General features: G+C 45.3%; 1 long non-coding RNA gene across 1 annotated transcript; it reads right to left on the reverse strand.

Annotated features, from left to right (window-relative positions):
- Window positions 1–794: 794 nt before the first annotated feature.
- On the reverse strand, window positions 795–11,178 carry LOC143271839 (uncharacterized). Its single transcript, XR_013049081.1, has 2 exons — window positions 10,869–11,178; window positions 795–1,151 (listed from the first exon to the last, which is right to left on the reverse strand). It is a non-coding gene; the product is annotated as an uncharacterized LOC143271839 (long non-coding RNA).
- Window positions 11,179–26,756: the final 15,578 nt, after the last annotated feature.

Genomic DNA, 26,756 nt, shown 5'->3' on the forward strand with positions numbered 1-26,756 from the left:
CACAACCCCGCGCCGCTCCGCCCCCGGCCCGCCCCCGGGGCGCGGCCGCGGGCCTCAGGGCCCAGGCCGACCGCTGCGCAGGCCCTGCCGCTCCGCCGCCTCGGGCGGTGTCTGCACCGGGGAGTGTGCCCGGGTCCGCCCCGGTTAGCCTCGGCCCGCCCGGCGTTCCACGGCCTGCGCGGGCGCCGGCCTGCTCCCCGCCGCTGCCCCCCCTGCACGTCGATCCTCCCTCTCGGCTGTTTGCTCAAAGTTTGTGCCTTTGAGACACTTAGCGGAGAAACTCTCCCTCCGCTTCCGAGGCTGATTGGTGATCGATCAGGCTCCGCGGACCCCCCCGGGGGAACCGCAGGGGCGGAGACCGAAGAGGTGGAGGAGACGAGCGCCCTTCCCTGGGTCCTGGGGACCCATTTTGAATTCCCAGCCAAACCCAGTCGGGCACAGCCCTGGCCCTCACCCCCAGCCCTGACTTTCTCTTCCTCTTTCTCACTTTAAATGTCCTTGTTGGTGAAGCACTTGACAGGAAGCCGGCCAGGCAAACTGGGCCTGATCTCAGAAGAGGGAGAGGCTGTGAACTGAGGAAACACTTGGGGGTGTCCTGAAGCCTTTCCTATTATTGGGGGAAGATTGCTGCGGATTCAGAATCTTCCCCCACCCTCCGGGCCTGCCCTCTTTCTCACATGCGATGTTGGCGGCTGAACCCACTTCCTCCCCTTCCTTCTCTGGCTCTCGTTATCCATGGAAGAGCAAAATAAACTCAACCATGTGCCGAGCGCCTCCAAGTACAGACGTGTGGGTAAGGGTGCAGCTCAGCTGCTGGCTAGATTGTTTTAATAAAATATTAGCCTCAGCCTTTCCCTGCGTCGTGCAAAGCGAGGAAGGCAGGGCGAGGAGGGCGATCTTTGGCAACTGGAATTGAAAAGAGACGCTTCAACTCCACATTGACACTGGACGATGCTGCATTGTCTTTCATCTATCCGGTCGTTAGCAATGCTCAGAAATGGAGAAGCGATGATAATGAAGATTTTGTCTGGGCCTTCAGAGAGCTTGCAATCTCCTTGGAGTCTTAGACATGAAGCATGAAAGCCACCTCGGGGGAGGTCATTCGTGATCACGTAAGAAATCTGTGGCCAAACTTCTGAGCTACACCCAACCTATCTCAAAAACGAAAACAAAACAAAACTCTTAAAGGTGAGTATTTCACCAAGAAGGACAGGTTGGGGGAAGCTGTACCGGAACACAGTGAGATTACCTTTGACCAAAGGACCTGAGTTCCGTCCATGAGTGTCATGTCACAGAGTCTCAGGTAATGTATTTTCAGGCTGGGGCCTCCATGCTAATGCCCACTGAAGAACATCTGTAAACCACTGTTCAGGGGCACCTTTACCTTCATGAGTCTCAGCAGTCCTAAGCAAAGTTTAGTCTCTTTTTATCCCCAGAGTTCACACACCAGCTTCCGATCTTACAACTGGAAGTTGGAGCAAACATTTTAACTGACAGCGCTAAAAGGAGCAGGCTAGTCAGCCCAAAGAGCTCACCCAAGGATGCCTTGAGGCCAGGCAGGAATAAGGGTGAGGGGCCAGCAAAGCCCTGAGTCACGTCACCACGCCCCCAAGACAGGCAAATGAAAGCATGGCCAGGTCCTGTCTGCTGTGGCCCTTATCACTTCAATTGCCACCCTCTGTTGGTGTAGGTAAGGAGAGACGAACATTGTGGGTGTAGGAAAACCGCAGGTGTAACCGGGTTGGGGCACGGCTGAGGCGTCAGCGCCAACCGGGAAGCCGAGATGTGGTGCATGTACACAGGGCACTGTTATTCGGCTGTAAAGAATGATGAAAGCTCATCATTTGCAGCTAAATAAGTGGAACTGAAAAACATTCTGAAAAACATTGAGACAAGTATTGCATGTTCCTCTCACATGAGAAAAATTTTGCAAAGTAGACCTGATAGGCCATTGAGATGGCTCAGCAGGTAAAGACACCCGTGGCCAAGTCTGACAACCAGAGTTCCGTGCAAAGACCCACATGGAGGAAGAAGAGTTGGTTCTTGCAAGTCAATGGACTCCTCTGACTTCCACACAATCTCTGTGGCATGCAAATACGAGTGTACATGCACGTGCATGCGCACACACACTCACAAATAGATAAATGTGATAATTTTTTTAATTAAAAAAAAAAGTAGGCCCAGTGGTGGTGTTGGTGGTGGCACATGCCTTTAATCCCAACACTCGGGAGGCAGAGGCAGGTAGATCTCTGTGAGTTCGAGGCTAGCCTGGTCTACAGAGAGTTCTAGGACAGCCTGGGCTACACAGAGAAACCCTGTCTCAAAAAAAAAAAAAAAACTTTAAAAGAAAATTAGACCTGAAAGATAAACATGGTCACACGTGCCTATAATCCTAGCACTGGAAAGGAAGAGGCATGAGGAGGGCAGATTTAAAGCCAGTCTGAGCTACATAAAGAGAACTTGTACTTTATGCACAAATGAATAAATTAAAAATTATACATAGAAAAATAAAAATGATGTTAAAAATCAACAGGCAAATAGAATAGTGATTACTGGACATTGGGAAGGGTGGGAAATAGGTGGTTGGATTTGATTGGTGCTAATTTGTTTATGGCAATGTCAGACTGAACCCTGTTAATGTGCATAATTAATATGTGTTTAAAAGATATGGCCAGATTATGAAGTCGCGAATGCCATATTGAGGAGGCATTTGAGCTTACTTATAAAGTTAAGTGAAGGGCTGGTTGGAGTCACCATGACTAGGACATACTTTGGAAACACTTAGGCTGCTATAAGGCAGTGGTTTGGAAGGAAACAAAAAGGCAGGAAAACAGGCTACAAAGCTTTTAGGCAAAGGGTGAGGAAAATCCAAACGGAGGCAGATGGTAGGAATAGACGGGCAGACGGGGTAGAGTCCAAGGGGGGGGGGGGGGCGGAGAGATGGCTCAGCGGCTGCGAGCACCGTCCTTTATTAATTTACTGGAGTGCGTGTGTGTGTGTGTGTGTGTGTGTGCACACACACGCGCGCGCGCGTGCACACATCCACATGCTTCTGCGTGTGTTTGGGCCAGGAGATGACTTGCTGGAACCAGTTCTCGCCTTCTTCTCTGTGGAGTCTTAAGAATCTAACTCAATAGCCAGGTGGTGGTGGGCACGCCTTTAATCCCAGCACTCGGGAGGCAGAGGCAGGCAGATCTCTGTGAGTTTGAGGCCAGCCTGGTCTACAGAGTGAGATCCAGGAAAGGCGCAAAGCTACATGAGAAACCCTGTCTCGGAAAAAAAAAAAAAATCTAACTCAACTTGCTAAAACTGGTGGTGGTGCCTTTATCTGCTAAGCCATCTCACTTGTTTGCTCTTTCAGAAGACCTGGGTTCAATTTACACCACTTACATGGCAGCTCACAGCCTCTGTAACTTCTGTTCCTGGGGAATCTGACACCCTCTTCTCACTTCCACAGGCACCAGGCACACATGTGTGCACAGACATGCATGCAAACAAAAACCCATACACATAAAGTAAAATAAAAATAATTTTTTTTTTTTTAAAAAGGGCATAAGTATTGAGGTAGAAGAATAACCAGTATTTTTTGTTTGCTTTCTAGACAAGAGTCTCACTATATAGCTCTGGCTGGCCTGGAACTCACTATGTAGACCTGGCTGCCCTTGAACTTGCCTGCCTCTGCCTCCTAAGTGCTGGGATTAAAGGGTGGGCCACCACTGCCTGGCACAGAATAACGAGTATTTTTGACTTGAGCAACAAAGTGATGGTTCTACAATCCTGATAGATGGGAAGCACAGTGCAGAGAGCAGGAGACTCGGGTTTAAGTCAGTTTATGTATTTGGTACCCCTTAAGGCACAAGGACTGAGATTCTAGATTTTTGTCTAAATCATTTTATTTAATAGCATGCTTTCCAGATTCACCCAAGAGGTAGCACCCATCGGAGTCTCCTTCCTCTCTAATGCTGAGTCATTCTCTTATGTGTCCTCACCACTTTTGGTCACCCAGTCTTCCAGTCGTCTGTCTCGGGACACTTTTTTGGGTTGCTTTTACTCTTTGAGTATTGTGAATAACACTACTGCAAATGTTGGATTCTTTATTTGTTTGAATCCCTCCTTTCAATTATTTTGAATGCGCTCCAGTGAATGGAGTTGCATCAACTGGAAATATAGTATTTTTATTTAAATTTTTCCCTTCTTCTTTTTTGAGACAGGGTATATTAGCTACTTTTCTGTTACTGTGTTAATCCATATCCAAAGGCGACTCATAGGAGAAAGAATTTACTTTTGCTTGGGTTCCAGAGGGAGAGTCCATTAGGTCTTGAGAAGGCTCCATAAGATACTTACTGCAAACCCAGAAGGAGCTATTTCATGAAAAAGTATAAAACAATAACAGACCTATAGTTGTATGTAAACTTTTTTTTTTGGGGGGGGGGTTTCGAGACAGGGTTTCTCTGTGTAGTTTTTTGTGCCTTTCCTGAAACTCACTCAGCAACCCAAGCTGGCCTCGAACTCACAGAGATCCGCCTGCCTCTGCCTCCCAAGTGCTGGGATTAAAGGCGTGCGCCAACACAGCCCGGCTTAGTTGTATGTAAAGTTAAGGGGAAAAAAGGGCAAAATGGTCATGCAAGTATTATAGAAGAGTGCTTTTTGTCTTTTACTAACTGAAGAAGAACTCAGGGAAGATGAAGCCCAATGGAAGTTATCATGGCTCCTGGCAACACAGTAGAAACATCAAAACCTAATGAAGAATGAAGAGGCTGGAGCCTCTTATTTTTATTTTAGAGGCTCAGGATTTTTGCTAGTTGATTCTTGGCTGGGGTCTCATATACCAGGCTGGCCTTGAACTCCTGATCCTTCTGCCTCCACCTTTAAGTTTGAGAATTACAGACATGGGATGCCACCACATCTGGCAAGCAGATGACGAGTTTGACCATCAATACCACGTACACTTGTTCACCAGCCCACCACGAACACATGTGGAGCTCCACAAAGGTTTCTCTGATTTACTGGAGAAGGTGGCCATTTTTCTCACTGTTGTGAAACCGAGGTGTGTGAATCTCTCGTCTCGTCTCGTTTTTGTTTGTGTATGTAACTGGAGGTTAACTCCCAGCATCTTACGTGCAAGGCAAGTGTTCCACTGCTGAGCTGTATGCCCAGCCTGAGTCCTTTAGACTAGACACCCTCACTACAAGTACCACTGCTACCCCAATTTTTTTGTTTTTGTTTTTGTTTTTTTTACGACAAAACTTCATGTAGTCCAGGCTGGCTGTTAAACCTCTGATCCCCCTGCCTCCACTTCCCAGATTATGGGATTAATGATGGGCACTATTACACCTGACTTGCCTCAATTTTTTTTTAATACTTTTGCTTTCCAGAAAGACTGTGGCCATTTATTTATCCACTTATTTACTGATTTTTACTTCAATATAGGAAATCGACTTGATTGTATGTCTTATCTGAAAGTCACCTCTTGTTTTATTTATTTATTATTATTTCTCTTTTATTTATCATTTCCTCTAGTTTTTGTTTTTGTTTGCTTTGGTTTTTTGGACACAGTCTCCTGTAGTCCAGGCTGGCCTCAAACACAGACTCATGTAGCTAAAGGTGACCTTGGTCTTCCTGCCTCCACCTCCCAAGTGCTACAATTACTGTCATGCACACCACATGTGACTTCTCCAATCTCAACACCACCATACACAGGCCTTCTCCAATCTTACTCCCTTTCTTCCTTGAAGGCCATCATTCCAGCAGACTTCAGGTTTGTAGATGTTTACTTAACATGTATATTATGTTTTAAAGACATGTATTTTCTACTTAGGGAAATAGAATTGTGTATCTCCCTCCACCTTTATTTTCTCTTCCTCACTAAAGCATGTTAGGTATGTATGTATGTATGTACACGCACGCACACACGCACGCCATAGTATGTGAGTGAAGGTCAGAGAACAGTTTGTGGAAGTCAGCTCTCTCCTTCCACCACACAGTCCCGAAGAGTGAACTCAGATCATAAGCTTGGTGACAAGCCTCTTTCTGCAGTAAGATGTCTGGCTAGCCCCAGGGGTTTTCTTAAAGGAGGAAGAGTTTGCTATATATAGGACGCTCACAGCCGGTCATGGTGGCACACATCTATAATCCCAATATTTGAGAGGTAGAGGCAGGATGATCAGGAGTTCAAGGCCAGCCTTGGCTACATGACACTTCAAGGTCAGCTGGGGCTCTATGAGACTTTCTCTCAAGAATAGACAAATGAAGTCGGGCGGTGGTGGTGCATGCCTTTAATCCCAGCTCTCAGGAGACAGAGGCAGGCGATCTTCGTGAGTTTGAGGCCATCCTGTCTACAAAGCCAGTTCCAGGACATCCAGAGCTAACAGCTTGTCTTAAACAAAACAAAACAAACATAAAGATTAGACAGATAAACTCTAATCTGCCGCTACTAATGACTACCTAATACTCATGTTGCTCAAGGACTTGTTCAGTAATGAGCATCTGAACCGCCTCCAACTCTCCACAACCAAAAACAGTGCTGCAACACAGAAATGATAACATGGGTTTATAATCCCAGTACTCAGGATGCAGAAGCAGGAACATCACCCCAAGTTCAAGGCCAGCTCGCTCTACATAGTGAATTCCATATAGGCCAGGAATACACAGCAAAGCCCTATCAAAAGAGAGAAATTCCAAAAACATTTTAATGAATATCTTCACACCCTCTTATAGGAGCTGTGAGGAGGGCTCTTTGATTATAAATACAGTAGGAGAGTATGTCATACTTCTCCAGAATTACAGGTATGAGCCACCACACCAGCTCCATTTTTAGTTTTTCATTTACTGGGAAGTGTGGGTTTTTGTTTTCATTTAGTCTTTTTTTTTTTTTTCCTTTTTTAAAATTTTTGTTTTGAGGAAAGGCTCAGGTAGCTGGGGCTGAACTCAAACTCTCAATATATAGGCAAAGATAATCCTAAACTCCTGATCCTCCTGCCTCGACCTTCTGAGTGCTAGAGAGGTAGAATCCAGGCTTCAACCATGCTAGGGAAGCACTCTACTGACTGAACCCTCCCAACCCTCCCGACCACCCCCTCACCCCCCACCCCCGCCATGTGTGTGTGTTTCTTTAACCACATTCTTCCAGGACGTGATTCTCAACCTGTGGCCTTCACCCCTTTGGCAGCTGCATATAAGATATCCTGAATATCAGATATTTACATTACTATCCGTAACAATAGCAAAATTATAGTTATGAAGTAGCAAAAAAAAAATAATTTTATGATGTGGGGTCACCACAACATGAGGAACTGTATTAAAAGGTCACAGCATCGGGAAGGTTGAGAACCACTGTTCTAGGTTGTTTTTTTTTTTTTTTAAGTCGCATCCTTAAGCCTGTGTTCATCTGTTCTTTTAAAGACCAATTTGGTCTATAATTGATTGTAATACATTGAATAAATGTGCTATATGAGTCATTATGGGACTTGGGGTGAGGCAGAAGAGACAGAGTCTTAGAAAGGAGGAGAAGAAAACTCATTTACCAGCATCAAAAATACTATGACACCACTGAGTGAGATAGCTTAGTCTTTTTGTTGTTGTTGTTTTGTTTTTTTCAAGACAGGGTTTCTCTGTGTAGCTCTGACTGTCCTGGAACTGGCTTTGTAGACCAGACTGGCCTCAAACTCACAGAGATCTGCCTGCTCACTACCACTTCCCAGCTAATAGCTCTTAGTCTTTAATCCCTGCACTCAGGAGGCAGAGGCAGGTGATTATCTGTGAGTTTGAGGCCAGCCTGGTCTACAGAGCAAATTCTAGGACAGCCAAGACTGCATAGTGAAACTCTCTCTAAAAAAAAAAAAAAATTAAAAATTAAATCCTATGACACCAACTCCTTTGTCAGGAACTGAGTAATTAAAGAGAAAGAATGAAACATTTAACCTGCCATTGAGGAAGAAATTAGATTCTTCCCTGTTTGATGAAGGGAAATCCTTCTTTACAAAAGAATGTCAGCTAATACATGTACTGGGATTGATAAAATTAGAAAATCACCATTTTGCAATCTCCGGTGAGATAATTGATTTGGGGAAGGATCATTTGGAAACATTAAACTATTTCCAAAGAAAGAAAAAAAAATGACCAATCTGCTATTGTATGAATTCCCCACCATTCACTTCCTCACAAACATTTCCAATTTCCTTTCTGCCCTAGTGAAAGACAATGGTGACTTTTCAATTGCAAAGTACAGTCACCTTTTCTCAAAAGGTCCCCATGATCATGGTCTTCCATGATCTCTTCATAGCCTTTGACAGGAGAGGGCACTTCACTTCCCTTTCTTTGTAACGATCTCCTTTTACCCACAGAAGATGGGGCGTCGGCTGCACAGCAAATCCCTCTAACATGCAGGGGCTTAAACAAACTCTCCTTTCTCATGACTTGCTGTAGACCAAGCTCTGGAGAGTAGCTGGGGCTGGATTCACCTAAAAGCTTGCCTGGGCTAGACACCAAGATGATCCTTTCAACCTAGGCATGGTGGTACACGCCTCTAATCCTAGCACTTAGGAGGCAGAGGCAGGCAGTCCTCTGTGAGTCTCAGAGTAGTCCGGTCTACAGAGTGAGACCTTGTCTAAAGAAAAAGACGTTTGAACCTTCCTGAGGCTGGCTGAACCAGCTGGGTATCAATTCCAGTGTACTCCCCCACCTCACATTGTTGGCTTTAGCTGCTTTTCAGCAGTGTGGATCCAGGGTAAGTAAACTTATTTTAGGTATGTGAGTATTTGCCTACATGTATGTGTGTGCGACACACGCATACCTAGTGACTAGAGAGGTCAGAAAAGGCATCAGATCCCGGCATTGCAGACGGTCGTGAGCTGCCATGTGGGTGCTGGGAATGGAACTCAGGTCCTCTGCAAGAGCAACAAGTGCTCTTAACCACTGAGCCAACCCTAGCACCTAGGTAGACTTCCTGTATACCTAGCTTCTCCCAGAGCACGTGCCCCAGACAGAAGCTACAAGGCTTCTTATAAGACAATTTATGATATTTTATTTCCTACTCAATATATAAATGTTCATCGTCGTCGTCGATTAAAACAATGAATCCAGCATTGTTTCTTTTTTGTTTGCTGTGGTTTGTTGTTGTTTGTTGTTTGAAACAGATTCTCATATATTCCAGTCTGATCCAAACTTAGGAAGTGGCAAGGTTACCCTTGAACTCCTGACCTATCTCCACTTCCCAAATGCCAGGATGACAGCCCATATACCACTGTGCTTGGCCAACATTGGTTCCTTTAGAGAAGAAAAGAACCCTAAAAACCCAACACTAAATATAAAACCCATCCATGTTTTGAGACAGAATACCCAGCTCTGTTACCCAGACTGGTCTTGAATACCTAGTCTCAAGTGATCCTCCTGTCTCAGCCTTTAGAATAGCCCATGCTACCATGCTTTGGTTTTCTTCTTTCATTTCTGTCTCTCTCCTTCTTTCCCTCCCTGCCTCCTCTCTATGTTTCCCTCCTCTGTCTCCCTCCCTTTCTCAGCCCTGGGGATTGAATCCAGGGCCCTTCACACACAAGAATTCTACCTCCCAGCTGCTTCTCCATACTTCTTTCTGTTTTGAGAGTGGCTTTCACAAAAGTTTCCAGACTGGCCTTGAACTCACACTGTAGCCCAGGCTGCCCTTGAACTTTTGACCTTTTCATTTCAGCTACCCAAGACTTTGAGATTACACTCCTGCGTCACCAGGCCCAGCTTTTTGTTTCAATTTTTGCTCTTGTCGGTGATTACTGTTTAATTTTTAATGATGTATTTAGCCATATCTAGCTCAAAAGAAAATTTGAAAATTCCCACCAAGCCTTTCAAAAGCAATTTAGTTTTGGGCTCTTTTGTTGTTGTTTGTTTGTTTGTTTGTTTGTTTGTTTGTTATCCAAGACAGGCTTTCTCTGTGTAAAGTCCTGGTTGTTTTTGAACACATTTTGTAGACCAGGCTGGCCTCAAACTCACAGGGGTCCACCTGACTATGCCTCCTGAGTGCTGGGATTAAATGCATGAGCCTTCATACCAGTCCAATTTGGTTTTCATAGATCCAGGAATTGTTTCCTCTTGCCTTTGTTAATATTTATTTAAATAACGGAGTTTCAGTAATAAATACAGCCATTATAAACAAGTTTGGAGATAAAAATTTTGCCTCAGCTGATAGATCAGTAAGGATGAGTAAGCTTACTGTCTGCTTAATATGTTCATATACATGGGTGTTCATTAGCACATTTTACATAAGCATCAAGAGGGTTGGTGAATCTAGCTAGAGAGTCACAGAATTAGAAGGTTTTGTGTCTTTCTTTTTGATATTTTAAGACAGGATCTTCTTATAGCCCAGGCTGGCCTTGAATTTGAAATTCTCCCAACTTAGCTCTCCAAGCTCTGGGATCCAGACGTGTGCCCCCATATCCAGCTAAAATTTTCTAATGTATCTTTTTCCAGATTTTTTTTTTTAGGTTTCTTAGTAACATTAAAAATATTGTTTCTGCATATGGGTGTGTCCGTCTATGTGAGTGGATGGCACTTGTATGAGAGGAAGCCAGAGAAAGCATCAACTATCTCAACTAGAATTGAGAGAGTTAGGAGCTGCCCAAGGTGGGTGCTAGGAGCCAAACTTGGGTCTTCTAGAAGAGCATCAAGAGATCACTGAGTCATCTCTCCAGCCTCTTAAAAACATTTTTTAAATGGTGTGTGCGTGTGTTTGTGTGTGTGTGTGTGTGTGTGTGTGTGTGTGTGTGTGTGTACACATATAGGCATGTTTTGTCAAAGGGCAACTTGTAGGAATTCGTTCTCTCTTTCCCCCAGAGTCCAAAGGATTTAATTTTAATGGCAATGCATGGTAGCAGGAACTTTACCTTCTGAACCATCTTGCCAGCTCTCCGATGTATCTTTTGAACCTCTTGATGGGAAGTAACATAAACCACCTTAAGAAACACAAAGCTTGCCGGCTGGTACAATGCCAAGTCGAGGCGTAAATGATGTGATGCCCACTTCCAGTCTTCCTCCATCATATGTTGACATCATGTTAGACTCCATCTGATGGCAAGATTGTGGCAGCAGCTGCTGGCACAGAGCAGCCAACGTGAATCTTTCTCAGTGATCCGAGCCAAAGTCTCCAACTACTCTTCGTAGGCTAAGAATGCGTATGTACAACCCTTGTGCTGACCTGTGGCCAGGGCAACGGAACAAACTGATTGACTTAGGAATGAATCCCATGCCTCCCTGAGGCCTGACCTAACCCAGTGGACTGAAAAGAATTGCCTCGGAGCGTCACAGCCTTGTTGAAGTCCATTCCTGAGGTAATGATTGGTGGGGAAGGCAGAACCATCTGCTGCCTGAGGGCAATTCTAGCATGAGGTTCTCCTCTGTCCCCCTTCCTCTGTAACCCAGCATTTTTCACTGCACAGAGCAGGCATTGCTTAGGCTTAGTACCAAGGAGAAATTTGCATTTTCCTCTCCATCCACTGCGCACCTCACTGCATTTTATGGGGAAGAATTTACCAAGCAGGACATCAGTCTTCATTTGGCTGAGTCTTGTCATCTTTTGATCTTTTGTGCAGTCCAGGGGCCTCAAAGCATGGGTTCCTCCAGGGTTGGGATGCAAAGACCCAGAGAGCGGTGCTCCTTACAGCTCTCCCAAGGAAGTACTTTGTCTGTCTGGCACGGTTGTTTTCCAGCACTCCATCTGGTGAGACTGAGGCGTCCCTGTTTCCTTTTGGGCGTCACTTTTGGGGGGTTCTTCTAGGGTCCTCCCCCATCCTCCTCCCTGAACTTAGCTTCCCCTGGCCCCTTGCTTCCCTACAGCCACAGCTGCTTGGCTCGAGGGCACTCAGTCGGCACTGTCGCCTAGGCAACCCAGAAGGGGGCTTCAATCTACTGTCTCCCCAGAGGAGCTGGGCTGGCCCAGAGCCAGGAAGAGGCAGGGGGCAGGGGACCTGACTGGCCCTGAGCAGAGCATGTTGGGAAATAAACAGACTGCTGGTGCGCTGCCTGCCATGAGGGGGGTGGGGGGGAAAGTCATGGGTGTGATTGTGTGTTGAACCAGCGAATGGCCAAGGATACCAGCAACCAATTAAGGGAATAGAATGGGACAGAGAAAGTCCGTGTCGTGGGGATCTTTAGGCCTGGGTTTAAAGGCTGAGCCTTAGTGTTAATTTCTAGGGTTGTCATAACAAAATACCATAAACTAGGTGCTTAAAACAACAGGAATTTATTGCCTAAGTCCTAAGGTCCAGAAGTCCAAAATCTCTGAAACCTGTAGTGGGATTCTCCTATGTTTCTTACCAACCACTGGTGGTTTGCTGGCAACCTCCCGCATCCTTTGCTTATGGCTAGGTAGCTCTAGTTACTACTTTGGGGTTCAGTGACATTATCCCTGTTTTATTTCCTGAGGCCTTCTGCTAAGAACACTAGTAAGGGCAGGGCCCACCTTACTCTGTAGGAGGTCATCCCTTTTTTTTTTTTTTTGGTGGGGGAGGTGGATATTTTTGAGACGGTGGCTTTAAACTCACTCTGCAGAGCAGGGTGGCCTTGAACTCCCGATCTTCTTGCCTTCACCTCCTGATGGCTGGGATTACAGGCATGTGCTGTACACCTACCTTTGCCCTCATTTAGTACAGGAGAGCCACGAAGGGCCCTGGAACAGACAGCAGTGTGTCAGCCCGTGAGACTCTGTTTGTCATCAGATGCTTTGTGTGTCTCAGGGCTGGTGGAGGAAGAGCGGTCCCTTTCTCCAGTCACTAAGTCACAGCACAGCCATGTCGTCGAATCACGACAAACAAACAACCTAGCCCAGGTTTGGGGGTGACGCAGAAGTGAGCCTGTCATTGGTCAGCTGTGTCAACCTCGGAAGCTGATAAGGTATCCGTGAGTTTCTATTTTGTAGAGTTGTCAGAAGGAGTGTGTGTGTGTGTGTGTGTGTGTGTGTGTGTGTGTGTGTGTGTGTGTGTGTGTGCATGAGTGCGCTCATGAGAGAGGGAGGGGGAGGAGAGAAAGAGAGAGAGAGAGACTGAACAAAGAAACTGGACATGTTGGCATCTGTTTGGAGTCCCAGCACTCAGGAAGCGAAGGCAGGAGGATCAAGAATTCCAGGCCAACCTGGGCGGTCTAAATAGTAAAACCATGGTTCAACACAAACAAAACAGAAATGAAACGAATGCCTGACAAACAACTCAGTAAAGGGTCACAATTATTATGCAAAAGCAAACGGCTCCTTTGGTGAAGGAGAGCAGGAGAAGCCCTCAGCCGTGCTGGCTGCCACTCTGCAAACCCCGGAACTTCAGCCCTCCCCTTCAGGAACAGCCAGTGCTCACAGGGGCACAGAACTTCCAGGTTTCCCAGCACTAGCTCATCCATTCCTCTGTCCCCAGGCCATCTTCATGGCAATCCCATGGGACAGGAGGGCTGCCACCGTCTGAGACCCAGATGAGTCCCCTCAGAGACCCTCAACAGACTATGCTTCATCTCTCGCTCCCAAGTGCAGTCCTGCCCTGTCTTTACCTTTCCCTCCCACTGGAAGGCCCTTCATGCTACATAGTCATTAAGAGGGTAAGAGAAGTTACAGATAACCATTGGGGAAAATAGCTCTGATATACTGTGGATTTAAAAAAAATCAGATTGCAAATTTACTATTTATAGTAATGCTATATGACTATGTTTATTTAGCACACGTATATTTACAGGTGCATACGGTCGTCAGGAAGGCTGCACACAGTGGCAAACTCTGAAACTGAGAGGTGGATGGTGGCCGGCGAGGACTTTTATGCCATTTCTTTTTTTTTTTTTTTTCAAAGAGTGTGTATTATTTTTATCATGAAAGCATTTGGTATTCAAGCAACATTATAGGCAGACCTTGAGTCTGCTCTGATTTTCTTCAAGGAAATCCTTCATGAATATGTATAGACTACCTCTGGAAAGATATTTAAGAAGCTGATGGCAGTGCTTGCCTCTAGAGAGGAAGTCTGAGGGACTGTTCTTTGCAGGCAGGGATGGAAGAAAATGGACTTCTCGCTGTATCTTCTTTTATAAGATTTAATTTGTTTTCAACCAAGTGCATGCATTATAAATTCAAATAAGTTGAAAGAATATTATTAAAAGCTTCAGTGGTTTATAATTACCAGTGAATAATTTGTAACCCACCTTCTGACTGATTACAACACACCAGTTATTCCTACTGGATTGGATACTAAAGCCAAATGCTCACATTCAAGCTCAGGGCTTTTCATTCTGAGTCGGAGAGTTTTTATATTATGTTACCAGTGTGTTGGTAACTTCAAGGGGCACACCTTCACAAACCCACTGTCCTCCAGACCCAGCTTCAGAATCAACAAGCCGTGGCAGGAAGTCATGACCATGGAACTAATTTACAAACCTATCTTTAACGGAACCAAAAAGTCAGGTCACAAATTTACTTCTTTTTTTTTTTTTTTTTTTTTTTTTTCTGGAGCTGAGGACCAAACCCAGGGTCTTGCGCTTGCTAAGCAAGCACTCTACCACTGAGCTAAATCTCCAACCCCACAAATTTACTTCTTTTTTTTTTTTTTTTTTTTTTTTTGGTTTTTCGAGACAGGGTTTCTCTGCGTAGCTTTGCGCCTTTCCTGGAGCTCACTTGGTAGCCCAGGCTGGCCTCGAACTCACAGAGATCCGCCTGGTTCTGCCTCCCGAGTGCTGGGATTAAAGGCGTGCGCCACCACCGCCCGGCACAAATTTACTTCTTATGATAATATTTTATCCTTGTATATATATTTAACACACATTCTGTATTGTTTCACCCTCTGCTCTTTTTTCCTTGAAGTATAGCTTACTTGTAAGAAAAAAAAGTGTATTTGGTTTAATTAATTATGTTATGATTGTTGTTTGGGGTGTGTGTGTGTGTGTGTGTGTGTGTGTGTGTATGTGTACATATACATACAAGCATGTGCCACAGCACTTTTGTGGAGGTCAGGGACAACTTGCAGGAGTTGGTTATCTCTTCTGCCATGTGGGTCCCAGGGATTGAACTCAGGATGTCAGGCTTGGCACCAAGCCTGTCCATGTCCCTTATTGTTGTTGTTTTGAGGCAAGGCCTCACTCCGCAGAGCCCAGACTGGCCTGGAACTCATATGTACTCCAGGCTGGCCTCAAACTTAAAGCAATCCTCCTGCCTTAGCTGTTCAAGTGCTAAGATTACAACTGTGAGTCATGTTGTGTGTCCACCCCCCCCACTCCAGCTCTCACTCCAGTGAATTTTTATATATGCCCTACTGATGTAACCAGCACCAAGATCAAAATATAGCTGCTCTATCTCTCTGGTTGGTTCTTCCCTACCCTCTCTAGCCCTTACATCTGAAGATAGCCCTTGTTCGGATTCCTGTCTCCAGAGACTAACATTAACCTGTTTGGGGATGTCACATAAGTGGAACACACAGTGTCTCCTCCTCTTCCTTGTCTGTTTCCTTGTGCTCACCCTAGTTAATGTAACCTCTCCATGTGGTGGTGTGTAGCAGCTGTTTGATCTTTACCAGACTGGAAGTGCAATCATAGGATATATGTATATTTAACTGTATGTATCCTGTCACACAGCTGCCCACTTGTAAGGAAGGTCCACTCGTTCCCCAGCCTCAAACCCTCCGCCCCATCAGTCTTTTCATTTTAGCCATTGTAGTAGGTAGGACCTGCCAACTCTGCTGTGACCCTTCTTGGCTCCATGGTCCCCCGTCTGTTTGGTCCTCCGTTCTGACAGACTCCGGTGCACTCTGAATGCCTGGCCACTCTTCTACACCTTCGTGCCTGGGATCAAGCCCTAACCTCCCCTGACCCCAACCCCTGACCAAATCCTAGCACTCATCACAAACAAATCCAATCTCAGCCTGAGACCTGTCTCCAGCGGAGACTAAGCCCTAATGTGAATCACAGACTGCCCTCTTAGACCACCACACGCTGAGTCCTAATCACAGCCACAGGGTGGCCCCGCCCCCAGTTCTAGTCACTGACTCCATGAGACTTCACTCCCCTCCCAGACGGTGATTTAAATTGACCTAATCTGAACTCAGTACGGAGGACATAGAAGGGCCAAACACACTGTCCAAAATGATCAGAAAACCTGAACCTGCAAGAATGAAATGCATCATGAAGCAAACTGCTGTCCCAAAAGTGTCTCCTTGATGATCAGATGTTAACTGTGACTGAATCTTCCTAAGTTAGAGAAAGAAACTACAATCAACCCCACTCTGATATGTAATAAGGAACAGGCTGGGGGTGGAAGTGGGGGTGTGTGTGTCTCAAGGAAGCCTCGAGCTGAGCTAGTCCTGCAGACGGTGGTAGAAAGAGACTAACCTTCCTCCTGTCCTCACAAGATGGCAGGTTTATTTTAAGGGTGTTTTTAACAGCTTGAGAAATGGATTCCGAGAATGTTAGGGGAAACCTCTGATTTGGGAGCTTTTGTCCGTGATGTCTTAATTTTTTTTTTTTTTTAAACAGTGTATTTGACTCCCGGTGAGGTTTGTTCCTTCATTAAATTCTGATCATATTGCTGTTTACATCATCACCACCACCACCCCCTGCAGTGGCTGCTGGGAAGGGAAAAAGATTCAGAGCCTTCAAGAAGGAAGATTGCTTGGCTCTGTTTGCTCTGTCTGCTAATCAGCAGCAAGCTGAGAAAGTCATTTTCACTCTTGTGCATGTCCTTGAGAAAGCGTGGTTTCCTCTTTAACACTCCGAGGAGTGACCAGGCAAGGGCCCGGGCCTCTGAGGACTGGCTAGGGGAGCCTCAGGAGGGGAAAAACAGGCGTTCACAGATGCAAGTATTTTTTCCTCTCTGGAACAAAAGTCCTGGTTAGTGTGAGACTGAGATCTCCAAATTCTTAAACATTTAAGTGGGCAAAACAACTCGCAGGTTGCGGTCAAGTGACCAGTGGAAAAGACACTGGGATTTGTGTCAGAAAACCTGGACAGTTCTGCCGCCATCTGTGTGGCCTCTACTAACTCTCTTCTGTCTCTAGGCCTCCTCCAGGTCTGCAATGATAGCAATACAGTACACTGTGATGAGGTCTTTTGTATACAGTGTCTTATTTAATCTTCATAATGATCCTGATGAGACGGGAACTTTTATTCTTCCAAATTTACAGAGTGGCTGGCAGGGATTGAGAAAGATTAGAATTTGTCAAAGGTCCTAGGCATGGTGGTGCATGCCTTTAGTTCAGCACTCCTGAAGCAGAGGCAGGTGGATCTCTGTGAGTTCAAGGCCAGCCTGGTCTACATAGGAAGCTTTAGACCGGACCAGCCAATGCTACATAATAAGACTCTGTCTCAAAAACCCAGAAAAATAAAACAAAAACAAACAAACAAAAAACATTTACTAAAGGTAACACACAATCACACAGTCTGTCTGTGTAATTTTGATTTTAGTATAACCCTTCAACGTTGTTATTTGTCACTGATTCGCAGATTGACTTTGTTTCACATCTTTGTGTTTGTCTTTGGGTACCAAATACTACTTGGCTCAAGAAGGAAGTAATCTTTTTGTTGGTGTATCTCTTAAAGAGGGTATGGGTGAAGGTTTCCCCTTTCTCATTTTTTTTTCCTGGTTTTAATTACATTTATTTTGTATGTTGGAGAGGGCACTTGAGTGTTAAGGTAGGCACGTGGAGGTCAGAGGATGCCTTCCAGGAGTTGGATCTCTCTTTCCACCGTGATCAAACCGAAACCACGGGCACAACGCGGTCACCTCCCTCCACTGAGCCTTCTTGCCAGTCCGGCCCTTTCTCCTTGTCTTAGGACAGACTTGGGTAAATGTCCTAGCTCTATCCTAGAGATGCCAGCTACAGAACCAGGCAGAGGGTTAGTTACTTTTTCTGTCACTGAAATCACAGTACCTGACAGAAACAATTAAAAGAGGAAAGACATTTTAGCTCACAGGTTTAGAGGGCTTTAGTTCATTGTGATGGGGAAAGCATGGAGGAACAGCTTAGGTCATGGTGGCAGGAGTCTGTGGCTAATGCTGCTCACATTACAGAGGGCCAGGAAGTAGATCCTGAGGCTTGAACCTCCGGCTGGACTATCACTTTCTTTCTTTCCTTTTTGTTTATTTGTTTGTTGAGACAGGGTTTCTCCGTGTAGCCCTGGCTGTCCTGGAACTTATTCTGTAGACCAGGCTGGCCTTGAACTCACAGAGAGTCACCTGCCTCTGCCTCCAGAGTGCTGGGATTAAAGGCGTGTGCCATTGCTGCCACTACCACCAGCTAGTGAGCTATAACTTTCAAAAGCCTTCCCCTAATGACCTACTTCTGCCAATAGGTCCCACCTCTGGAAGTTTCCATAGCCTCCTAAAATAGTGCCACCAGCTGAGGAATAAATATTCAGAACATGAGCCTGTGGGGTTCATTTCAGATTCCCATAGCAGACAGCATCACTTATGCTAAAAATAACTCCTGACTGCTCAGGTGCCTCTGGGGCAGAATGTATCGGTACCCAAAGGAAGCTTTGACGTTAGGCTTCCCTAGTCATAGCGACTCTTCCTTGCTGGTTCTTCGGTGTGTGGTACTGGAGAATGAACCCAGGGCCTTGAGGTTGTTAAACAAGTGTGAAGGCTGATCTTGATTGTCAGCTTGCCTGCACCTGGAGTCAACTAAAACCCAAGCATCTGGGCATGCCTGTGCAGGGTTTTCTTGATTGGCTCATTTGGGATGGGAAGACCCACCCTATGCCTGGATTGCACTATCAGTGGCAGCCCATGAAAGGATGTGGAAGCAGGATGCTTTTGCTTTTCTTCGTGCTTGCCCTCACTTTTGTTGGCATGCTCATATATCCTGCAGCTGGTATTACAACACAAGTCCTTCGGGAGTCCAACGTAGATTTGAAGACCAGCGGAGACATTTGGCCTCATGGACTGAGCACCTCTGAAAGACCACAGCCATTTTGGACAAGCTGGACCACAGCCTGTGAGGCCCTCCAGTAGATGCCCTTGTAGTGTTCATTCTATCAGCTCTGCTGCTCTAGAGAGCCTTGGCTGACACATTGAGTGGGCTGCTGAGCCGCTGCCCTAGCTCTGCAGTGACCCACAGAACAGGGGTCCTCTCCTAGGAGCCTCCTGACAGGTATGGCCACAAGTCACAAGATCTTAATTCCTATCTGGAACATCTCCAAATTAAGATCACTATCCAACCTGCTGACCCTACCTCCTTGCCCCTTTAGTCAGTTAGGAGCATCAAGAAGCCTAGTCCACTGGGTCACTACAAGCGTGCCCCTCCCCCAAAGCACAACCTCCAGATGATGTCTCCCTGGCACAGTGCTTCTCATCTTGGACCCTTCAAGTTAATATGATGCCAACCAAGGCTGATGGTATTTGAATGGGGTTAAATGTCTACTTGAAGTTAAACACAACTTAATAGTGGGTATTTCAGTGGCAGTCCTGGTCACGTGAAGTTGAAGATGGGATTCCAACCCTTTTGTATCTAACCCTAGAGCCATGGTTCTCAGCACAAGCCCAATAGTGGTCTGGCATTGAAATGCTGTTGAATCACTTGTAACAAGAGACACAGCAATGAAAAAGAGCAGCCCCTACATTCGGCGTAGATGAATCTCTCAGATGGCAATGCAGGACAAAAGCCAGATACAAAAGAATACAAACTGAATAATTCCACCTATCTAAGGTCCAAACACAGGCAAAACTAACCCACATAGCAGTTCTCCCAAAGGCCCCTGACTGGAGGTGGAAAAGGATCCCTCCAGGAAGCTGTAAATATTCTGTGTGTTGGTTGAAGTACAGCTTAGAGGTGGGGTACTTAGCTAACGCACAAAGATCTGGATTTAAAGATCCCCTCCGTCACATAAAATGGGCATGGTGGCTAGGCTATAATCCTAGCACTCTGGAAGCGGACTCAGGAGGATCAGAAGTTTGGCCTGGCATGGTGGTGCACACCTTTAATCCTAGCACTCAGAGGCAGAGGCAGGTTGATCTCTGTGAGTTTGGGGCCAGCCTGGTCTACATGGTGCATTTCAGGACAGATAGAGATATAGAGAGACCCTGTCTCAAAAAAATGAAAACAAAACAAAACCAAACAAACAAACAAAACCACACACACACACACACACACACACACACACACACACACACACACACACGAGAAAAAAAAGGGGGAAAAGAAAAGAAAATTGTTCAAGATAACTCAAGAAAGGACAATGACTACTGAGTGGAAATTTGGGGAATTAGAATACAAAAATCTTTCACAAAGTGTCAGAGACTTTACAACTTTCCTAACACACCATGATCTGTGTCGCATCCAGTTATTACTTATTTCCTGTGCTAGACTTTGGGATACAGAATGAGAGACTGGTCCCAGGTGTCTCTCTCTCTCTCTCTCTCTCTCTCTCTCTCTCTCTCTTTCTCTCTCTCTCTCTCTTTCTCCCTCCTTCCCTCCCTCCCTCTCCCCTCTCTCAGAGTACTGTTAAGACCACTACTCAGAAAAGTGATGTCTAGAATTTTAAACTTGTGTGTGTGTGTGTGTGTGTGTGTGTGTGTGTGTGTGTGTGTGTGTGAATGTGTGCAGACATGGGGCCAGAGGACATCACATCTTTCTCTATTGCTCTTTGCCTTATTTCCCTGAGAATAAGAGTGTTTCTCATGGACCTGAGGTTTGCTCCTTTTTGCTAGGCTAGCTGGCCACCAGGTTTCTAAAATCTGCCTGTCTCCACCTGTAATGTTGGGCTTGCAGGTACATATGGCCATGCCTGGCCTTTTAAAAAGATTTTATTTGTGATTTTGTGTGTGTGTGTGTGTGTGTGTTTGACTGACTGATTATGTGCACATGTGTGCATGTGCTGTCAGAGACCAGAAGAGTATAAGATCTCCTGGAGCTGGAGTTACAGCCATTGTGAGCCACTGCATGTGGGTGCTTGGAAATGAACTTGGGCCCTCTGCAAAAGCAGTGGACACATGTGAACCATTTCTCCAGCTCTGTTCCTGGCTTTTTAAGAGCAGGGGATTAGAATTCAAGTTCTCATGCTTACGTAGCAGGCTCTCTGACCTACTCCCTAGCCACAGTGACTGAGGTTTTACTTGCCAGTTTGTACGATGAAATTCCTTTCAAAATGAAGCCCACCGATGACCCCAGGGCCTTGGGTTTCTAGAAACTCTAGTGTCCCCATGTCATTTTCCCTAAGTTCTTGCTTGACAGTATCTGGCCCACAGTCTTTCTTTTTGTGTGGTTCTGGGAGTCAAACCAAGGCCTTGCCTGTGCTAACGAAGAGCTCTATCGCTGGACCACTCTTATAGCTACCTCTAGGCTTCTTTCCCATTAAAGAAACAATATTCCACTTTATTTTTGTTATTTATTTACAACCAATCCAAATATGATACACTAAGAAAAACATTGTTTGTTATTGAGAAAAAAAAAATAATGATGTAAAATGACACTGGGGATCCTTGTTGCAAACACCTGGAGAGTTCCAATTATCTTCCGGGTGATGTCATCTTCTGCACGCCACTTCCCCCAGACATGTTAGGAGGACCCGGTCTCTCTGGAATTCTCTGGTTTTCCCACAGCAGTTTGTTTATTCCGTCAGGATAACACTTATCACATTGCGTTTATGCAATCTCTCACCCACGTTTATAATTCCGGTGCGCTGTTTGCAGCATGGGCGTGGCTAACGCCAAGAGAACCTCGAAAGGGGAGGGCTGTGTGTTGCTGTCCACGGTCCTGAACTTTCAAAGCCTTCTGTGGCGTACGTGTTTTCTTATCACGGATTCGCTAATTACACTCGACCAACCTCACTAAAGAATTCTGAGCAGGCAAGGGAGAGGTAAACACATGATAAAAGAATGAGGACTCAGAGAGAGGCAGGCAGAGGCTGCCAGAGAAGAGCCATTGAGAGGAGGCCAGGGAAGAACAACAACAAATAAGAAATGTTTTTCAAAGAATGTCATCAGAGTCAAGAAAGATGGACAGCTAGCCAGGTGTAGTGGCGCATGCCTGTAATCCCAGCATTTAGGAGATGGAGGCAGGAGGTTCTGAGTTCATCCTTGACTACACAGGGAATTTGAGGACAAACTGTCCTTAAAAGAGAAAGAGGAGGAGGAGGGAGGAGAAAAAGAGGAGGGAGAGAAGGAAGAAGAGGAGGATGGGGTAGGAAGGGGAAGCAGGAGGAGAAGAAACAGGGAGGAGTTGGCTCACACCTCCTTAGGGTTCTACTGACAGATGATGGCTTCTGGCAGAGGGAGAGACATGTTCTTCAGTGGTGTAGCCAGGGGTTAAGTTGTCCATGTACCATGGGGCCGCAGAGATGGCTCAGAGGTTAAGTTGTCCATGTTCCTGTAAGTGACCCTACTTAAACTCATTGGTGTATACACACACACACACACACACACACAGAGGCATGTGCACAGAGCATCAGAAAGGCAGGGGACTATTTGGGAAGAAGGAGAAACATAAATTTTTTATAATGAAAATTATTATATATGAGTAGTATATGATAATAAAAACTAAATAATAATAACAATAGATATGTGAAGTTAAGCTCCCAGGGGAAAAAAGCAACAACTAGATTGAAGATTTTGCCAGGCTGACTGGTTAGAACTTTGTGATTGTGAATGAATGAGAACATGAGGACATGGCTGCTGTAGGTATGGGTTGAGGAGAAGGGTTATTGTAGATATGAGGGAGAATTCAGCCAGAGGCACCTGGAAGGGTCAAGACTGAGCATGGCCAGCAGACTGAAGCAGGTCATGGGGGGCACGATAAAGTAAAAGGGGGGATAAGAGGCCCGGAGTGAGCCTGTAGATCAATTGGCCAAAAGACCACCTGACCATAATGGCTGAGGTTATATAGAAGAGAGAAGCTGGGGGAAGGGAAGAGAAAGCCCGGCCCCCGGGAGGGAGAGGTTTAGGGTAGGGGGTGGGGTGAGAAGCGCTGGGAGGAGCCACAGGTACTGAGGGATGCTGGGAGAGCTGGCCAGAGTCTGCTTTAATGTGTCAATAGGCTCCTCAGTTAGCCTTTTGTTCTTTTTTTTTTTTTTTTTTTTTTTTTTTGATACCTAACACTGAAGAGTTGGAATGTTACAAATCTGGGACCAAATTATCCAGGACTATCTTTAGTGCTCTCTAATGGCCAATTCATTGACTGGGTCTGTGTATGACTTAACATTTTTGTGGCTATCAGGAAAAATCTTTTGAAATGCATGAACAGACCACTAGTTTCCACCCACAGGAGCAAAGAATGTCATCCGATGGAGTCTGAGGCCTATTACAGAGATTCCCCCCTTTGCTGTTACCTGGTGTTTTCATCTATGTGTTTTTATTATATTGTATTTATTATTTATTATTCTAGGTATGGTGGAGGAGAAAAGAAAGCTTATTGTAGATAAAAGGGAGAGTATCGGCAGAAGCAGGGGCATCTGAGAGTCCAGAGTGGGCGTGGCCAGACTAAGCAAGGCCAAGTGGAAGACGGGAGGTGGGGGTGGGGGTGGTGAGGGTGGTGGGGGGTGGGGTGGGGCACACCAGGTGCAGCAGCCAGGAGTCCAAAGGTCCAAAAGGGCACTTAACCAAAATGTCTGGATTATATAGGGAAGAGCTTCTGGGGGAAAGGCAGGGTGTGCCATCCATACCCTGTAACAGGTAGGGACTGAGGGATGCTGGGAGAACCTGAAGGTCAGCTTTGATATGCTAAATGGGCACCTCAGCCATCTGTCCTGGCTTTGAAACTTAACAGTCTGTACATGTGTTTATGTATATGGACATGTATTTGGAGGGCAGAGGACCTGGGGATCAAACTGAGGTCCTGAGTCTTGGCAGAAAGTGTCTTTGCCCACTGAGCATCTCATCAGCCCTCCACTAATGTGTTTTTTATTTTTATTTTATTTATTTATTTATTTATTTATCTATTTATCTATTTATCTATTTATTTTTGAGCTGAGGACTGAACCCAGGGCCTTGCGCTTGCCAGGCAAGTGCTCTACCACTGAGCTAAATCCCCAACCCTAGTGTGTTTTTTAAATGCCCTGATTTATGTCTTCTGTTCTCTAACTATAAACACATATAATTCTTTCCATGTTGGTACATGTTGAGGCAAACCTGAATCTATGTCCCCCAGGTCATGCTAACCCATACTTGGCTCCAGAGCACACTTTTATTTCCTTCTGAGGTGAGAACTGTGTTTTGTACCAACAGATATTTAAAGATGTGTCATAAGTTTGTGTTCTATGCGGTACAAAGTTGTGCAAATGTTGATATGAGGAACTATGTTATGTTTGTTTGTGCAGACAGAGAATCAACATGCCTTGGGATGGAGACGAGGGAGACATGATCTCGCTCACGCCCAAATTTGTGTGTGTTTGCTTTTCCATCTTGATTGCATTTGATGAGTTTTAAAACAAGTGCCGAGGGGCTGGAGCTCCGGCTTGGATGGTGCTTACTCAGCAAGCCAAAGCCCTGGATCCACCCCCCGGGGATTTACCGCATAAACTGTGTGTGGCACATGCCTGTGATTCCAGCACTCTGGAAATCAGGGCAAGATGAACAGAAGAAGTTCAAGGGCCTCATTGGCTCCATAGAATGCTGAAGTGCAGCCAGGGCTACACAAGACTCTAGCTCAATAAATAAAAAAATATAAAGTCACTCTTGATTTTATTCAAAAGGCCAAGAAGTGACTAAATTAATTAATAATTAAACAAATGCTTCTGGAGCCAGGGATGCAGTTCAGTGGTGTAGGATTTGCCTAGCATGAACGAAGCTCTGGGCTCATTCATTAGTAGTATATACACACATCCACAAATTTAAAAATCCTTTTAGAGAAGGATTTGTATAGAGACATCTGTTTTACAGGTAACTCCAGGTACTTTTAATGACTCCTGCATCAGTACTGGGTACAAGAAGTTCTCTCCCTCTGTGAAATTTGGAGGGTGGAGTGGTTTTTCCCATAATTCCCCTATGCTTGCCTCGCCAAGCCAGTGGTTCCCTCCTGCAAAAGATTCTTACACAGATCTTGTTTCATATTCATGCTAGGTGCTAAAAATGCATTATCTCAGTTAATTCCCCCAAACAGCCCACCATATCATGGTAATTGTTCTCATTACAATTAGATTCATGTCATGGATCTTTGAGGTTGTTTGTGAATAGCGGAGACAATGAACAGTGATTAAAAAATGTCAAGGGTCTATATATAGTCACCTGTCTCACTCCCAAAATAGCCTTTGAATATTTGAAGTCATAAGACATATCTTATTCATCAGTAAATTCTCAACATTACCTAGTATGGTTTCTAACACACAGTAGGGGCTCAGAAATATTTGTGAATAAATGAATCAATTAATTGAAATGTACAATAATTAGCATTGTATTTGAATAATTGAATATATTTATACATAATAGAGCAAAAATACATAAGGGAAATTGTAAAACTTCTTAGCTGTAGTGAAAAGGTTAGAAAAAGGTCTATACACAATTTCCGAGAGACAAAAATGTGCTCCCTACATAGACCAGGCTGGCCTCCAATCTGTGGCCATCCTCCTGCCTCCTGACATGAGCACTGAGATTGCAGGTATATGCTGCTATGCCTAGCCCCACAAAATGCATTTAATTTTCAGTTAAGGATAGAGAACAACAATAGTGAAATAACCCCCTTACATAAACCAAAACTCATTAGTTGGGGATTAAAGTGTGTGTGTGTGTGGGGGGGTGGTCCTCCAGTTTATATTCTTCCTTCTGTCTCTTCTTCCTCTTCCTTTCTTGTTCCCAAAAAATTATGGGGATCCTCTGTGTTGATGCCCATGAAGGTTTCAACTTGACTTTCAAAGAATTTACTCTTATTGAAGCAAGCACACCCATCTCACCCCACACAGGACACAAAATAGTTTCTTTTAGAGCCAAATATGACCGACCATGGCCTGAGAACACAGATTCAGGCTGCCCCAAGTTCCATGTTTGAGCATGCTACCAGGCCCACGAAGCGTTACAGCAACAGAACGAAGCAAGTCACAACCGAGGCACTTTTCCGTTAGGGTCATCTGGGAGGGGTCCCTGCTAAGGCCGCAGACGCTATCTGAGGGCATTCTTAGCATTTTAATCGTTGGAAGCTTCTGGTCTGTTGAGTTAATACATGCCAAAGGGTTTCACCTGCTAGTCACATGGATATTAGATCAGCCACAGAGGTGGGTAAGGAATGGCTATTAACTGGGTAGAGCTGGGTGTGGTGGCACACACCTCTAATCCTAGCACTGGGAGGTCAAGGCAGCAGCTGTCTGTAGGTCTGAGACCAGCCTTAGGTTAGCATAGCAAGTTCCATTTGCTTTACAGAGGAGCTACATAGAGACCCCGTCTCAAAATGGGGGAGAGGTTAGAGATAGCCCCAAATAAATTGCAACCGGGCTCCGGACCTGCAACATCCCAGCCTCTCCACACTCAGCCTTGCAGCAAGTTCGGGGTGAGTGAGACTTCTTTTCTGGTGCTTTCCTTCACAGGCTCTAGTCCAAAGGGAAAGGTCATGACCCTAGGACCCCTCCACAAGGTGCAATGTTCTACAGTGATCTCAAGCCCACGACTTTGCTCTGAGCTGCCTTCTTGCCCTCATGCACCCCATTGTAGATGGAGTGTTCTTTGGTCTGCCAGCTCACAAATAATGACACAGAGACTTATTGTTAATTATGAAAGTTCGGCCTTAGCTTAGACTTGTTTCTGACTAGTTCTTTTTAGTTTGTTTGGGTTTTTTGTTTGTTTTGTTTTTCCAGACAAGGATTCTCTGTGTAGTTTTGGTGCCTGTCCTGGATCTCAATCTGTA

The sequence above is a fragment of the Peromyscus maniculatus genome, chromosome 2, assembly GCF_049852395.1.
Source record: "Peromyscus maniculatus bairdii isolate BWxNUB_F1_BW_parent chromosome 2, HU_Pman_BW_mat_3.1, whole genome shotgun sequence".
Lineage (NCBI taxonomy): Eukaryota > Metazoa > Chordata > Mammalia > Rodentia > Cricetidae > Peromyscus > Peromyscus maniculatus.